This window comes from Nomascus leucogenys, chromosome 12 (genome assembly GCF_006542625.1).
Source record: "Nomascus leucogenys isolate Asia chromosome 12, Asia_NLE_v1, whole genome shotgun sequence".
Classification (NCBI taxonomy): Eukaryota; Metazoa; Chordata; class Mammalia; order Primates; family Hylobatidae; genus Nomascus; species Nomascus leucogenys.
In genome coordinates this window covers 22,710,366-22,722,634 of record NC_044392.1, presented here as the reverse complement: position 1 = coordinate 22,722,634, position 12,269 = coordinate 22,710,366, and the positions used below count along the sequence as shown (strand labels likewise).

At 43.3% G+C, this 12,269-nt stretch overlaps 1 protein-coding gene across 1 annotated transcript in view; it reads left to right on the top strand.

The window, feature by feature from the left end:
• The first annotated feature begins 1,274 nt into the window (after positions 1-1,274).
• FAM20B (FAM20B glycosaminoglycan xylosylkinase) overlaps positions 1,275-12,269 on the top strand; it is a 48,810-nt gene continuing 37,815 nt past the window's right edge. The window contains exon 1 of the mRNA XM_030823928.1: positions 1,275-1,476. The gene's annotated coding sequence lies outside the window, so the exon portion shown is untranslated. The remainder of the gene's footprint in view (positions 1,477-12,269) is intronic.

Here is a 12,269-nt window from a genome sequence, read left to right as displayed (position 1 = left end):
ATGCCTTCTGCATTTGACTGTACGCCCCCTGCAGTGATTAATGCTGCCTCCCTAACTACATTGTCCGGAGCGAGTGTCAAGCCCAATTATTTCTCTAGGATCTCCTGATAGTAAATGCTCAGTAAATGTAGAGATGAATAACACCTAATCCTACACAATAATCTTAGAGTACTTTCCCCACACATTTCCTAACTTAATCCTCACAACAACCCTGTGAAGTTATTAACTCCCATTTTCCAGTTAAGGAAACTGATGCTCAGCAAAGTTAACTGGCACATCCAATATCATACAGCCAGTAAGAAAGAATTCTGTTCAGTACGCCTTACTGATTAAATGAACTATGGCCTAAAGAAAAAGTGTCAGCTCAGTCCTTCTCCATCACGCATTTTATTCCATGGAGTAACCTGCATTATATTTCAGGGTCAGGCACACTAAGTTTGCGCTTTAGTACATGCTGAATAAATGGATGGACACAGTGGCGGCTCTGTATAAAGTCAGCGGAAAGCAAACAAAGGGAAGGCAGAATCTTTCATTCACATGACTTATCCGCGCCCACTGGGTGCACTGCGGTCGGGCATTGGCGACCCAGGGGCGACTGACCTGCTGTCATGGGGCTTACGGTCCTTAGCAAAAGACAGATGTAAAACAACTAATATTACAGTAAATGAATCATAATTTTGTGAGATGCTCCTGAAAGTATGTAGCAGGACGCTCTGCTCTGGTCCGAATGAAGAGCCATTTGCACTCAGTGTGGGAAGGCTAGCCTTTTTCTGGGCAAAAGAGGCGGGGGATACATTTAGATAGGCAGAAGTTCCGAGCAGAAGTCAAGGCAAATTAAAAAGGCAACAGGAGGAGGGAAAATGCTTCTCACAAACACAACTTGATCTAGGGGACCGCAACTCTCCAGTCCTGCTGCCCGGCTGCCTACCTACCTAAGAAAAGCAGGAAAGAAAAAGCGAAGACGGGGTGGGAGATAGAGGACAAATACAGAAAAAGAAAAAAGAGCGAAGGAAGTGAGAAGTGAGAGGCCAGTTTATGTAAGCACGCAGGGCGGCGCGGCGGGGAGGAGTAGAGACTGGCGCCGGCGCCGAGGGAGTTAAGCGGATGGGCCCGGTACGGAAGAGGTTAAGGGGGGCAGTTCGGAGCGGGTCCGGTAGGGGGCCGCCTACTGGGGCGGGGGCGGGGCCGCGCCGAGCGAGCGCTGGGATTGGCCGTGGGGCAGGCGTTACGCTAGGACGGTACCAACAGCCGGGGGCCGCGGAGGCGGGGGGGGTGGGTGTGGGACTGCCGCTCTGCGCGGGGAGAGGTGGCCTGGGAATGGCCGGGCCGGGGGTGGGCGGGAGCCGCAGCGGCGGCGGCGGCTGGGGGCGGTGAGCGCGGCGTGGGGCTGCCCCTCCCCGGAGGCGGCGGGGGCGGCCGGGGCCGCGCCGCACCGCACCGTGCGGGCGGCCATGGAGCGAGCCTAGGGCCCGACAGGTGAGTGGCGTGGGGGCGGGGGAGGGCGCGCGACCCCCGCCCCCGGCGCGGCGGGCGGGAAAATGCGGACCGGCACGCGGGCGGGACGCGGTGCGTGGCGCGCGCCGGGCTGGGGCCGCCTGGGGGCGGGGCGCCTCCCTGAGGGGCCGGGCACCGGTGCCCTGAGCCGTCCCCGAGTGGCCGCAGGCGGGTCCCGGGTGAGGGCCCGAGGCTTCCTGGGAGACCCGCTCGGGCCGCGTGTCCCTGCGTGCGGTCGCGACTGAGGGGACGCGGCCTCGGCCGCCACCTCCCTGGCCCACCTGAGGCGCGGGCCCACCTGGGGCCGCCTCAGGCTGTTAGGGGTCCTTCTAGTGACCGTCTCTCGTCCCCTTGCGCGGTCCCCAGAGGCGATTGGCCCCGGTGCCTCTCTTGTGTTCCCCGGAGCGCCCGTTGCGGCAGCCCAGGGAGCGCGCCCTCGCGGGGTCTTTGCTGGGCCCGCCTTGTGGCCGGGAAGCGCGAGTGACCTGCAGACCGGAGGCGGGAGGCGGGGCAACCCTGCCCGGGGCCCGCGGTCTCCTGGGGTTGTGCGCCGGGCGCTCGCAGAAGGGCACAACTTAAGGAATGCTATGTTAGCCCTCAGTGGGCTGCGCTTGAGATTTCATTTCCGGGTGTGACGGCCCTGCGATTAAGAGCGGACCGATACGTTTCCCTTAATGATGAATGTGAATAGTTGTCGAGCTGCGTCCTTGATTGTGGGTTCTAATAAGAGATTCATTCTAATCTGACTTCTGTTAACCTGCCAGGCTCCGGATAAGAGAAGGGGTAGAAGGATGGATTGGAGGGAAAGTAGGGGTAACAGGGCTTGGTTAGTCTTAATGGAATTATTAGTCCTTTTAAAGACCATACCATCATTGGGATGGATAAGGAGTTTCTAATTTGGGAAAATGAGAGTTGCTTGGTATTGCGACTTGGGTCTGGTGCCAGATATCAGCATCTTCCCCACCCAGCCAGCTTCCCTCTGGAGGTTTGATTTCTCACTTGGAAGGGAAGTAGGAATGTGGGGTTTTAGCCTTTAGCCTTTAAATTGTAGGACTTTATAAATCTATAATCTGGTACAAGTTAAGATTGCCATTTATTAGCCACGCCTATCTTTCTTGCGTTGTAAATTCTTGCAAAAATTTCACTGGCGTTGATTTCTAAAAATCTGGTTAGAGATCTCAGTGTGCTTATGTATTACAAACATTCTTTGAGTTTTTGCAGGATCTTTGAGCTAAGCTTAGAGCACTTCCTCAAATACAATTCGTTATCACGACTGTCTTTGAGAAACTGAGGTACAAATGGTAAAGATGCTAAATTATTTGCCCAGACTCATAGCCAATCTCAGAGAGATTTAAAATCGATGTTTTCTATTAATAACTTTTCTAAAGTTTGCAAAGATGTTGGACTTTGGCCTCTAGAACCGTACAATGGAATCAGTCAGCAGGAGTCCCTTTCCCATTTGAAATTACTTATCAAAGGAGAATACAAAGGCACACGCAAGTATAATAATTCAGACTCTCAGCCTCACTCATGATAAAGTGCGGTGATAAATATGGATACAGGTAAAAGATGATCAAGACATCTTGGAGTTCACAGCATTTCTTTTCTGGCTGGTGAAAATGTGACGTTGGTATGCTCTATTCGTTTCTCTAGAACTGGTAGGACAATAGCTATGTTTTGGTGAATGAATGGAAATTAGAAAACACATACCCTGCTTTTCTTTTTGGTTCTTAAGATTAGATAAAAAAAAATCACTGTTTCTATCATCTTTATTTTTATAATCTTTTATATCATGGAATTATTTTATGTTAAATTGATAATTCCTTGACTTTTAGTTCATTCTCTTGATTTCCATTTGTAGATTCCAGCCCTTTCACACAGCCTTAAAGTTGCTGCTTCTTATCTCTTCTGAATTTTAAATTCCTGAATGAAACTTTCTGTTCCTTCACTTTCAGGGCAGACTTCAGCTTCCCACACTTTGTGTGTCTATCATTTCATTGGTGTAAAACCCTAAAATCATTTCATTAGTGTAAAACCCTAAAGCCAGATACCTCAGCTGTTGAATTGATAACTTTTTAAAATAGCTAACCACAGAGGTTGTCTCTTGGTGATTGCCACAATCTCATAACAGAAGCAGGAGGGCGTTCTTTGTATTCTGTAAGAATACATAAAAAGACAGTTGGTCGGGCGTGGTGGCTTACGCCTGTAATCCCAGCACTTTGGGAGGCTGAGGCAGGCAGATCACGAGGTCAAGAGATTGAGACCATCCTGGCCAACATGGTGAAACCCCGTCTCTACTAAAAATACAAAAATTAGCTGTGCATGGTGGTGCACACCTGTAGTCCCAGCTACTCAGGAGGCTGAGGCAGGAGAATCGCTTGAACCCAGGAGGCAGAGGTAGCAGTGAGCCGAGATTGCACCACTGCACTCCAGCCTGCTGACAGACTCCGTCTCAAAAAACAAACAAACAACAACAACAAAAGGAGACTGTCTTCTGAATCTGAATCTTAGTCCTTCTGTGACTTAAGTGCCAGGTGGTTTTGTGGATTGGGATGGGGAGCACAGTTACAATGAGGCCCTACAGTTTGTTGTAATTGTTACAGTAATCTGTGTATCTGTGTATTTTTCTCTCTGCACCTGACAGTGCCTGTATGTAGAAGGTGCACAATAAATATTTGTCAATTGAATGAATAAATGGAAAACAGTATGAGGGAAGGGGAAATATTCTAATGTATATACTAAATTGTTTAGTTCCTCTTTTTGTCAAAAGAAAAAAAAAGCCTAGAAAATATGTTTCAGATTACTGTTCAAAATATGCTGTAGAGGTGTGTTATTTGCTTCTGTGATTATATGGTGTTCTAAACCACCTGGAGCCTGGGAGTAGCCTGTGCAGGTTCCAGTCAGGTGCAGCTTCACAACCTTGCTCCTGCAGTCTGTTCTGGCTAGGCTAATTGGGCTAGTTGGATTTTTGCATTAATAGAATAACTTAGAGCTCTTGGTAACGGCCATGTCAATAGCACTGACCTGACTGCCCTTGTCCCTTATTTTGACGGTGGAAGAGGGGAGTTATCCCTTCTTAGAGTACTTCTCCAGCAGTTCCTTCTTCTACACCTACATATATCTTCCTGTTTTCCTTCAGCTGTCTCTGTAACCCCAAGTACTAATGAATTCTTTAACACAGGCCTGGGCTGCAGAACAGAAGCTTACTTTGCTATTGAAACCAGCTTCTGACTAACTTATAATGTCAGCATGACTGCTCGAGCTGCCTAGAAGAGAACATAATGCAAAGATCTCACTTCGGATTTGGTCTTTCTTACCAAAAACAAAAGAAGAATTGCCTAGCTCGGGATGTAAAGAATCTAGGGGGTGCATCTGTCATCCCAGTTTGAGATAAGAAGAGTGTAAGCTGATGCAGAAGAGACCTTGAGCTTTGGTGTGTGTTTAAGGTCTGTGCTTTCTGGCAAGATAACCCCTTTAGAGAAGAGGGTGCTAACTTGGGCACGTTATAAAGGCAGGTCAAGGAATATGAAATTATGAATGTATAAAGAGGACAGAACCAAGTACAGAGGGAGGCAGTGAAGTCTATCATTCCATGCTCTCAAATGTTAACTTTCTGCTTTATATACATAGCAATGCCTCATTTACCTAATGTTGGAAAGTAAGGTATTATATGTGATAATTTTATTTTAGCTATACCTTTTGTGGAAAAATTTTTACAATATATTATATGCTTTGGTTATTATTACTAGCATACTGGCAGTAGTTGAGTGAGGCTCTGAGATGATCGAAAAATATAGGTTGCTGTCCCCTCTGCTTTTTGAATTATTGAATCTACTTGAGTCGGATTCAGTAGTCAGTCTGTGTCTTCTTTCAGTGGTGGAAAGCTGCTCTTTTGCTACTGTTAGTATCCCTGCTGCCCTCTTTTAAATTTGCAGCTTCTTATCTGTGGAGTAGGAGCTTCCTGACATTGAATGTAAAACAGCTAAATAGGCTTAGTTATGTTCTACCTGCTCTTCTCCAAGTTTTAGGGTATGAACTTTGTAACCACTATTTTTGTTGCCCAGAGACCTTTTTGTTTGTTTGTTTCTTATCGTTGGTGTAGGTAGTGAACTTGTGCTCTGTATAGGTGCATTTATGTTCCTGTAGTTTTCTGTAAAAAAATAATAATATGGAAGTACTTACTCATGTGGGTTCTTGTTTCAGAAAGCACTGCCAATAATACTTGAAGATCTAATTTCAGCCCTGTCTTGTAGCATCCTTGGGTAGTGTGTTAGACAACCTCCTTTCTTCCTTTTAGCATTTCCAAATTGTCTTTACTCTTAATCCCAGCAGATACTAGGAACCAGGTTGGCAATAGCGGTGGCCTTGAAAGGTGGAAGCAGGATATACAGAACGTGGCAACTTTAAATTGAGTGTATATAATTGGTATACATATTCGATATTTCTGCATCTTTTATATACTGTATACTTGAATTCATTGTAGGACTTTTTTCCCCATGTCTCTGAAAGAGGCAGTCTTTAAACCAGAGAGTTGCCAGTTTAGAAGAAATTCTTAAAACCCTAAAGGTCTTTCTCCTTTTCCCTTCTCTCCTTTTATTCCACAAACACTTATCAGATGCCTCTTACAGGCTCTGCACAGTGTTAAGTTACTTGGAAGTACAAAGCGTGAGTAAAATCTATCCCATCCTCAAAAAACACAATATATTAGAAGAGACAGATGTGCCAAAAAAAAAAAGTGTGTGTGTGTGTTTGTGTGTGTGTGTTCATATTGTAACAGAGGGATCATGCCTGGAGCCACCTAGCCATAATTTCAGCACAGATCTGTTTGAGGTTCTACTGTTGCTGAAAGTGATCTCCTGTGTGGGCTGTCAGCTTGACATACCACAGAACATAAGGCTAAAAATGCGAGGTCTATTGTTGTATAAAGTTTATGTGGTTTTCCAAGAACTGTAGTGAATTGAACACTAAACATGGAAAGCATATGAAAAGCTGAAGGAAAATGTTATATTATTTGTAATTCCGTATTTCAACACTGTACAGGAATTACCTTCTATAATCTAGCCTTAAATGGTGGTTCTGTACTGACAATTGAGCTGTGAAATATCTGGAACTTGGGAAGTTTCATTATACCTGGTTTGTTTAAAGGAAAATGCAAATTGTTACTCATTTCCACATAGTGTCAAGATTACTGCATGTGTTGGTTTTTTAGAACAGAACTCGCTAGCAGTATGAGCTAAAGTTTTTTTCTTTTCATTTTTCAAGGAAGAGGGTTGCCCTAAATCAAGGTTTAAATGGGACAGGTTGCAGGGATTGATTTTTTTTCAGTTCACTTATTGAAATTATTCAGTTATTGCCTATTTTATTTTTACTTTCACATCCAGCAAGAAAGACTACCTTAATGCTTCATTAATGTCTGGTGATGGTTTTAGTTGCCTTCCTTCAGAGGGAACTTGTTAGAGAATTTCACATAAGTGATCCTGAGTTTACAGATGTAAATAAATGTTTAAATAGAAGTGAAAACAGTAAGGAAAACCTGACGCTTGGACCAATTTGGATTATGTAAGAATTAGATTTTCTACACCTGTACTCTTAAGTTACTCTTAAGGCTTAAAGGCTTTAGCACATGAAAAGCTGTCATCTTTAAAACACAGAACTAATTTTCCAAACTGAAAACAGTTGTGAAAGACATTCTATTTTAGCCTTTTTTTGTGAAGTGGGATAAGTTCATGTTTCCCATCTGTTTCAGTTACCTTGAATGTGGTAGAATTGAACTTTGTAGAGAAGAGAAACAGGTTGGCCAAATTAGTGACAGCCTCCCAGTCTTCTGATTTGTTTGACACTCACTCTGAAAATCTATTTGCATAGTCTTATCTACTTCTCAAATTTAGGCAAGGATTTGGTTCAGAAATACAAGACTACTAATTACTATTAAACTCTTAGTAATGCAGTGTGTGGATTTGGCCCCTCACTATATAACTGAGAAGACAACATTATGGTATATTGATTCCAATGAGGGTTTTCTTTGTCATTTTTCTCCTCTCAGAAGGTCATCTGGGTTTTTGATATGGTGATAATGATTAACAAGTGATTACTGTGGGTCATCCAGGCACTAATCTTAGCACAATACATGTAGAGGTCTCATTCTTTTTTTTTTTTTTTTTTTTTGAGACAAGATCTTGCTGTGTCGCCCAGGCTGGAGTGTGCAGTGGCATGATCTTGGCTCACTGCAGCCTCAGCCTCCCGAGTAGCTGGCTCATTCATTTTTAACAATGCTGTGAGTTAGGTAATAGTATTCTTGTTTCATTTTTTTATATGCAGAAACTGAGACCCAGAGAGGTCAGAAGTTAAATCTCTTTCCCAAGACCCACATTAGGTGGTAAAGGAAGCATCCAGGCCCAGGCATTCTGAATCCAGAGGACATGCTTTTAACCCCTCTGCTACAGAAAACTTATATTTAAAATAAGAAGGTGAATTAAGAAGCTATTTCTTAAGTGGAGAATTAGCAGAGAAAAGAAGAAAAAATATCTATAGATACTGATTAATGCTATTACTTGGTATTAGTTTTTATTTTTAGTTGAAGACCCTCATGTGAAGATGAAAGGAAGAATAGCATGCTGTTGTGGCAGGCAGCAAAGCAGGAGTAGGCTGGTTTTCCCAGGGTACTCAGCATTTACTGAGATAATAAACACATAATGCTATTTAATATTGGAGGTTTTGACTTTCTGGACATCTTGACTGTCACACAATACTAAAAGATTTCTGAATATTCTTAATTTTACTTATCACTGCCACTAACCATCAGGAGAGACTACATTTATTTCTAGGGAACAGGGGGTGTAAACTCATAACAGCTAATAATAATATGCACAGTGCCCTACTGTCACTGCTAGTTAAAAATCAAAAGGGCAGTATACCAGACAGTCCATGGTAAAAGCGTGTGTGTGTCTGACTTTTTTTGCACTAAAAGATGTGATTTTTGCTATTTATGTTTTGGCTGAAGTACAAAAGTTAGGCTTTATAAGCCTGACGTGTTAGTGTGTGAATGTGTGAGGTTAGCCTTGATTGCTCTGCATAAGTCTAAGTAGGGTTCTGAAGTATGCAAGTGGATTTTAGTAAATGATCCAGTTGAAAATCTATTTCTTCTTGTGGTACCTTTAAGAGACTTTGTTAATTATGTGTCTTTCTAAATATATACAATGAAGACAGAAAAATATAAATTACATATAACTTTTATAATGAGTATATTGCTCCTAGAAGCCATTAATAATAATTTACAAATATGACCTAACAATTTATCAAACCAATTTTTATTTGCACTTAATGGTTAGTTTAGTGATTACCCCCTCCCTGAGATCATTGTTTTTAGTCACATAATTTATTTCCCTATGTCTTCTCCCCTGGTATTTTTAGTATCCCCAAAAGGAGTTGATAGGAGCAGAACAGATGTGAGAATGTTGGGTTTTACAAACTACCTCAAAATAATAGTGGCTTAAGACAATGATTTGTTATTTCTTTCTTTCTTTTTCTTTTCTTTTTTTTTTTTTTTTTTGAAACAGAGTCTTGCTCTGTCACCAGGCTGGAGTGCAGTGGCGCGATGTCGGCTCACTGCAACCTCCGCCTCCTGGGTTCAAGCGATTCTCCTGCCTCAGCCTCTCAAGTAGCTGGGACTACAGGCATGTGCCACCATGCCCGGCTAATTTTTTGTATTTTAGTAGAGATGGGGTTTCACCATGTTGGCCAGGCTGGTCTCAAACTCCCTACCTCGGGTGATCCGCCCATCTCGCCTCCCAAAGTGCTGGGATTACAGGTGTGAGCCACTGTTCCTAGCCTGTTATTTCTTATAATTATATAGGTCATCTGGTCTCACGTGTTCCTGCCCAAATGGTATAGGCTGGGGTCACAATAGTGACTACATTCTGCCAGACCACAACTGGGACTGGAATGTCCTTGAAGGTGTCATCTTCATGTCTGGCACTTCAGCTGGGGTGACCAGGATAGCCAAGGGTTGGCTGGACCTCTCTCCATATAGATCACTTGTCATTTGGTAGTCTTAGCTTGAGCTTCTTTACATGGTAGCTAGATCCCGTGAAAGTGGAAGCTGCCAGGTCTCTTAAGGCCAGGGCCCAGAACTGGCACACAGTCATTTCCACAACATTCTATTGTCTAAGCAAGTTACAAAGCCAGCCCAGATTCACGAGGAGGAAAAACAGACTGCACCTCTTTCTCTCTCTCTCTCTCTTTTTTTTTTTTTTTTTTAATAATAGAGACAGGGTTTCACTATGTTACCCAGGCCGGTCTCGAATTCCTGGGCTCAGGCAGTCCTTCTGCCTCAGCCTCCCAAAATGTTAGGATTACAGGTGTAAACCAGCGTGTTTGGCCCTGACTCCACCTCTTGATAGGAGAAATTGCTAGTGTCTGTCTTTGCAGACAGTCAGCAAAAAACTCAAATTCAAGTCTTACCTCCTATACTCACCAAACCTTCAGTTTTACTGAAACCAATAATTACCAAAGAATTTTGTAAAAGGATCCTTGTAGTTCCTACTCAGGATCAAGGACAAAGAGATTGTATGCATAAATATAATTCTATACCAGTTAAGAAATCCTACCCTTTTGCCTCAGATCTCCTTTTTTGTTAGTCCTCTGCATGAAGCATTCTTACTAAGCATTTCCTTTGTGGTGCTTTACATTTACAAAGCATGTTACATTCTAGTTAAGTCATAAGAACCTGATTTGACCATTAAATTAGAAACACAAAAAGTGAAACTTACGTTTACTTTTACCATAACTTTCACTTTTAGTTGCTATGAGCAGAGGTTGGTATTTATTTCTTCTCTGTGACCTCAGAGGTAGTATTGTGAGCTTGTCACTTAATCAGAGGGTGATTCAAGGGGACACTTCTAATAAGGCTTGGAATCTCATTGGTGGCTTGTAGGACTCTCTAGTAAGGTAGTAAGCGTTAAGGCCAGGTGTTCTCATGTTCCTCGGCAGCCACTTACATTGAGATTTATCACATGATCTATAGACCCCCACACCAACGTGCTTTTGTGTAAATGTTCCTCCACCATCAGCCAGATTTTTTTTTAAGTAAAATTTCCATTTTATTTTTCTCCAGAGAATGGTCTGTCTTCAGTCTTTAAGGACTCAGCTCCTTACACGGGCTTTGGTGGGGGTTGTGGGGCAGCATCCACAGGTCTAAATCGGGGTAGGGATGTTCGGTCCTTGCAGGCTTCATGAGATTGATTCCTGACTACTTTGCTGTGAATTGCACAATTCACACAGTAATGTAGCTTCACAAACAGCTTGGGAAGCACATAGGCATCAAAGACGCTGCTTCAGAAATGTCCCTGACTGCTGTGGCCTCCACTATATTTCGAATGATGAATTTCTTAATGGCCTTGGCTTTGGGCATGCATCAGGCACAGTTCATGCAGTGAATGGCTGCATGTGGCTGTGGCCCTTTTTGACATGATTTTGTTCCATCTTTTCTTTGTCATCTTGGAGGCATGGACCGGAGAGGGGATTCTTGAAAGAAGACTTTACATTAAGACCTCACTTTTTTTCTGTGGAATCTATATCTCTTCTCCCAAAACAACTTCATAGTCTTAAGTTTGCCTTTATACAATATTTATCAAATGAGTAGGATGAGTGTGTTTGTGTGTGTGTGTGTGTGTGTGTGTAGAATGAAAGTGAATTAGCCGGCTGGGTGTGGTGGCTCACACCCGTAATCCCAGCACTTTGTGGGGCTGAGGTGGGTGGATCACTTGAGGTCAGGAGTTCGAGACCAGCCTGCCCAACATGGTGAAACCCCGTCTCTACTAAAAATACAAAAATTAGCCGGGTGTGGTGGCAGACACCTGTAATCCCAGCTACTTGGGAGGCTGAGGCAGGACAATCGCTTGAACCCAGGAGGTGGAGGTTGCAGTGAGCCGAGATAGCACCACTGCACTCCAGCCTGGGTGACAGAGCGAGACTCTGTCTCAAAATAAAAAAGGTAAATAAGTAAATTAGCCTCCGTAGCAAGCCCCATATAGCTGATGGAGCTCAGGTTGAAACCAGGGTTCAGTAGGAAAATTCCTTGTAAAGGTCTACTTTCCAGAACTCCAGGCTGGGAGTTTATGTCAGCTTTTCATGTGAAAAGTATTTACAGATATGCCATTTGTACTGCCTTTTTTATATTTAACACTTTTAAATTTATTACCTTGAGTTTATTTGTTCTTTGAGGTAGTTTCTGTTCTGCATAACAGAAACATTAAAATAAATTACCTTAATATAACTGGACATTGTTGCACTGTTTGAAGCATTTATCGGAGGAGCTGAGGGTGTGAAATAGAGCAGGCACATTCTTCTGGGAATGTTAGTGAGGTTTACGTGAATAGTTTGAATATACCCAGTGAATTTGCTTTTATTTCCTTAGTGTCTGAAATGGGGAATCTTTGGAAAAGTCCAGTTTGCAGAATATAGTGTATGCTCCTTGTCCCAAATAAAAAAGGAAGAGTATATGGCATGGAAACCCTGTCTCGGGTACTTTCTCCTCTCTCACATATAAAGGAATGAAGGGGATCATTCTAAGGAGCCAAGATTCTGAAAGGAGAATTAAGAACCATATACAATAAAGTATTATACAAGGCCGAATGTAGTTAAGTCCTGGCCGAAAGGAGGGAGAAGTTACTTTAAGAGTGTGAGGAGGGACCAAAAATTGCCTTAGAGATGGCCTTGGAAGGAGGCTCAGACTTTACCAGAAGAAGATTGGAAGAAAGGGCAAGAGAAAGAGGAAT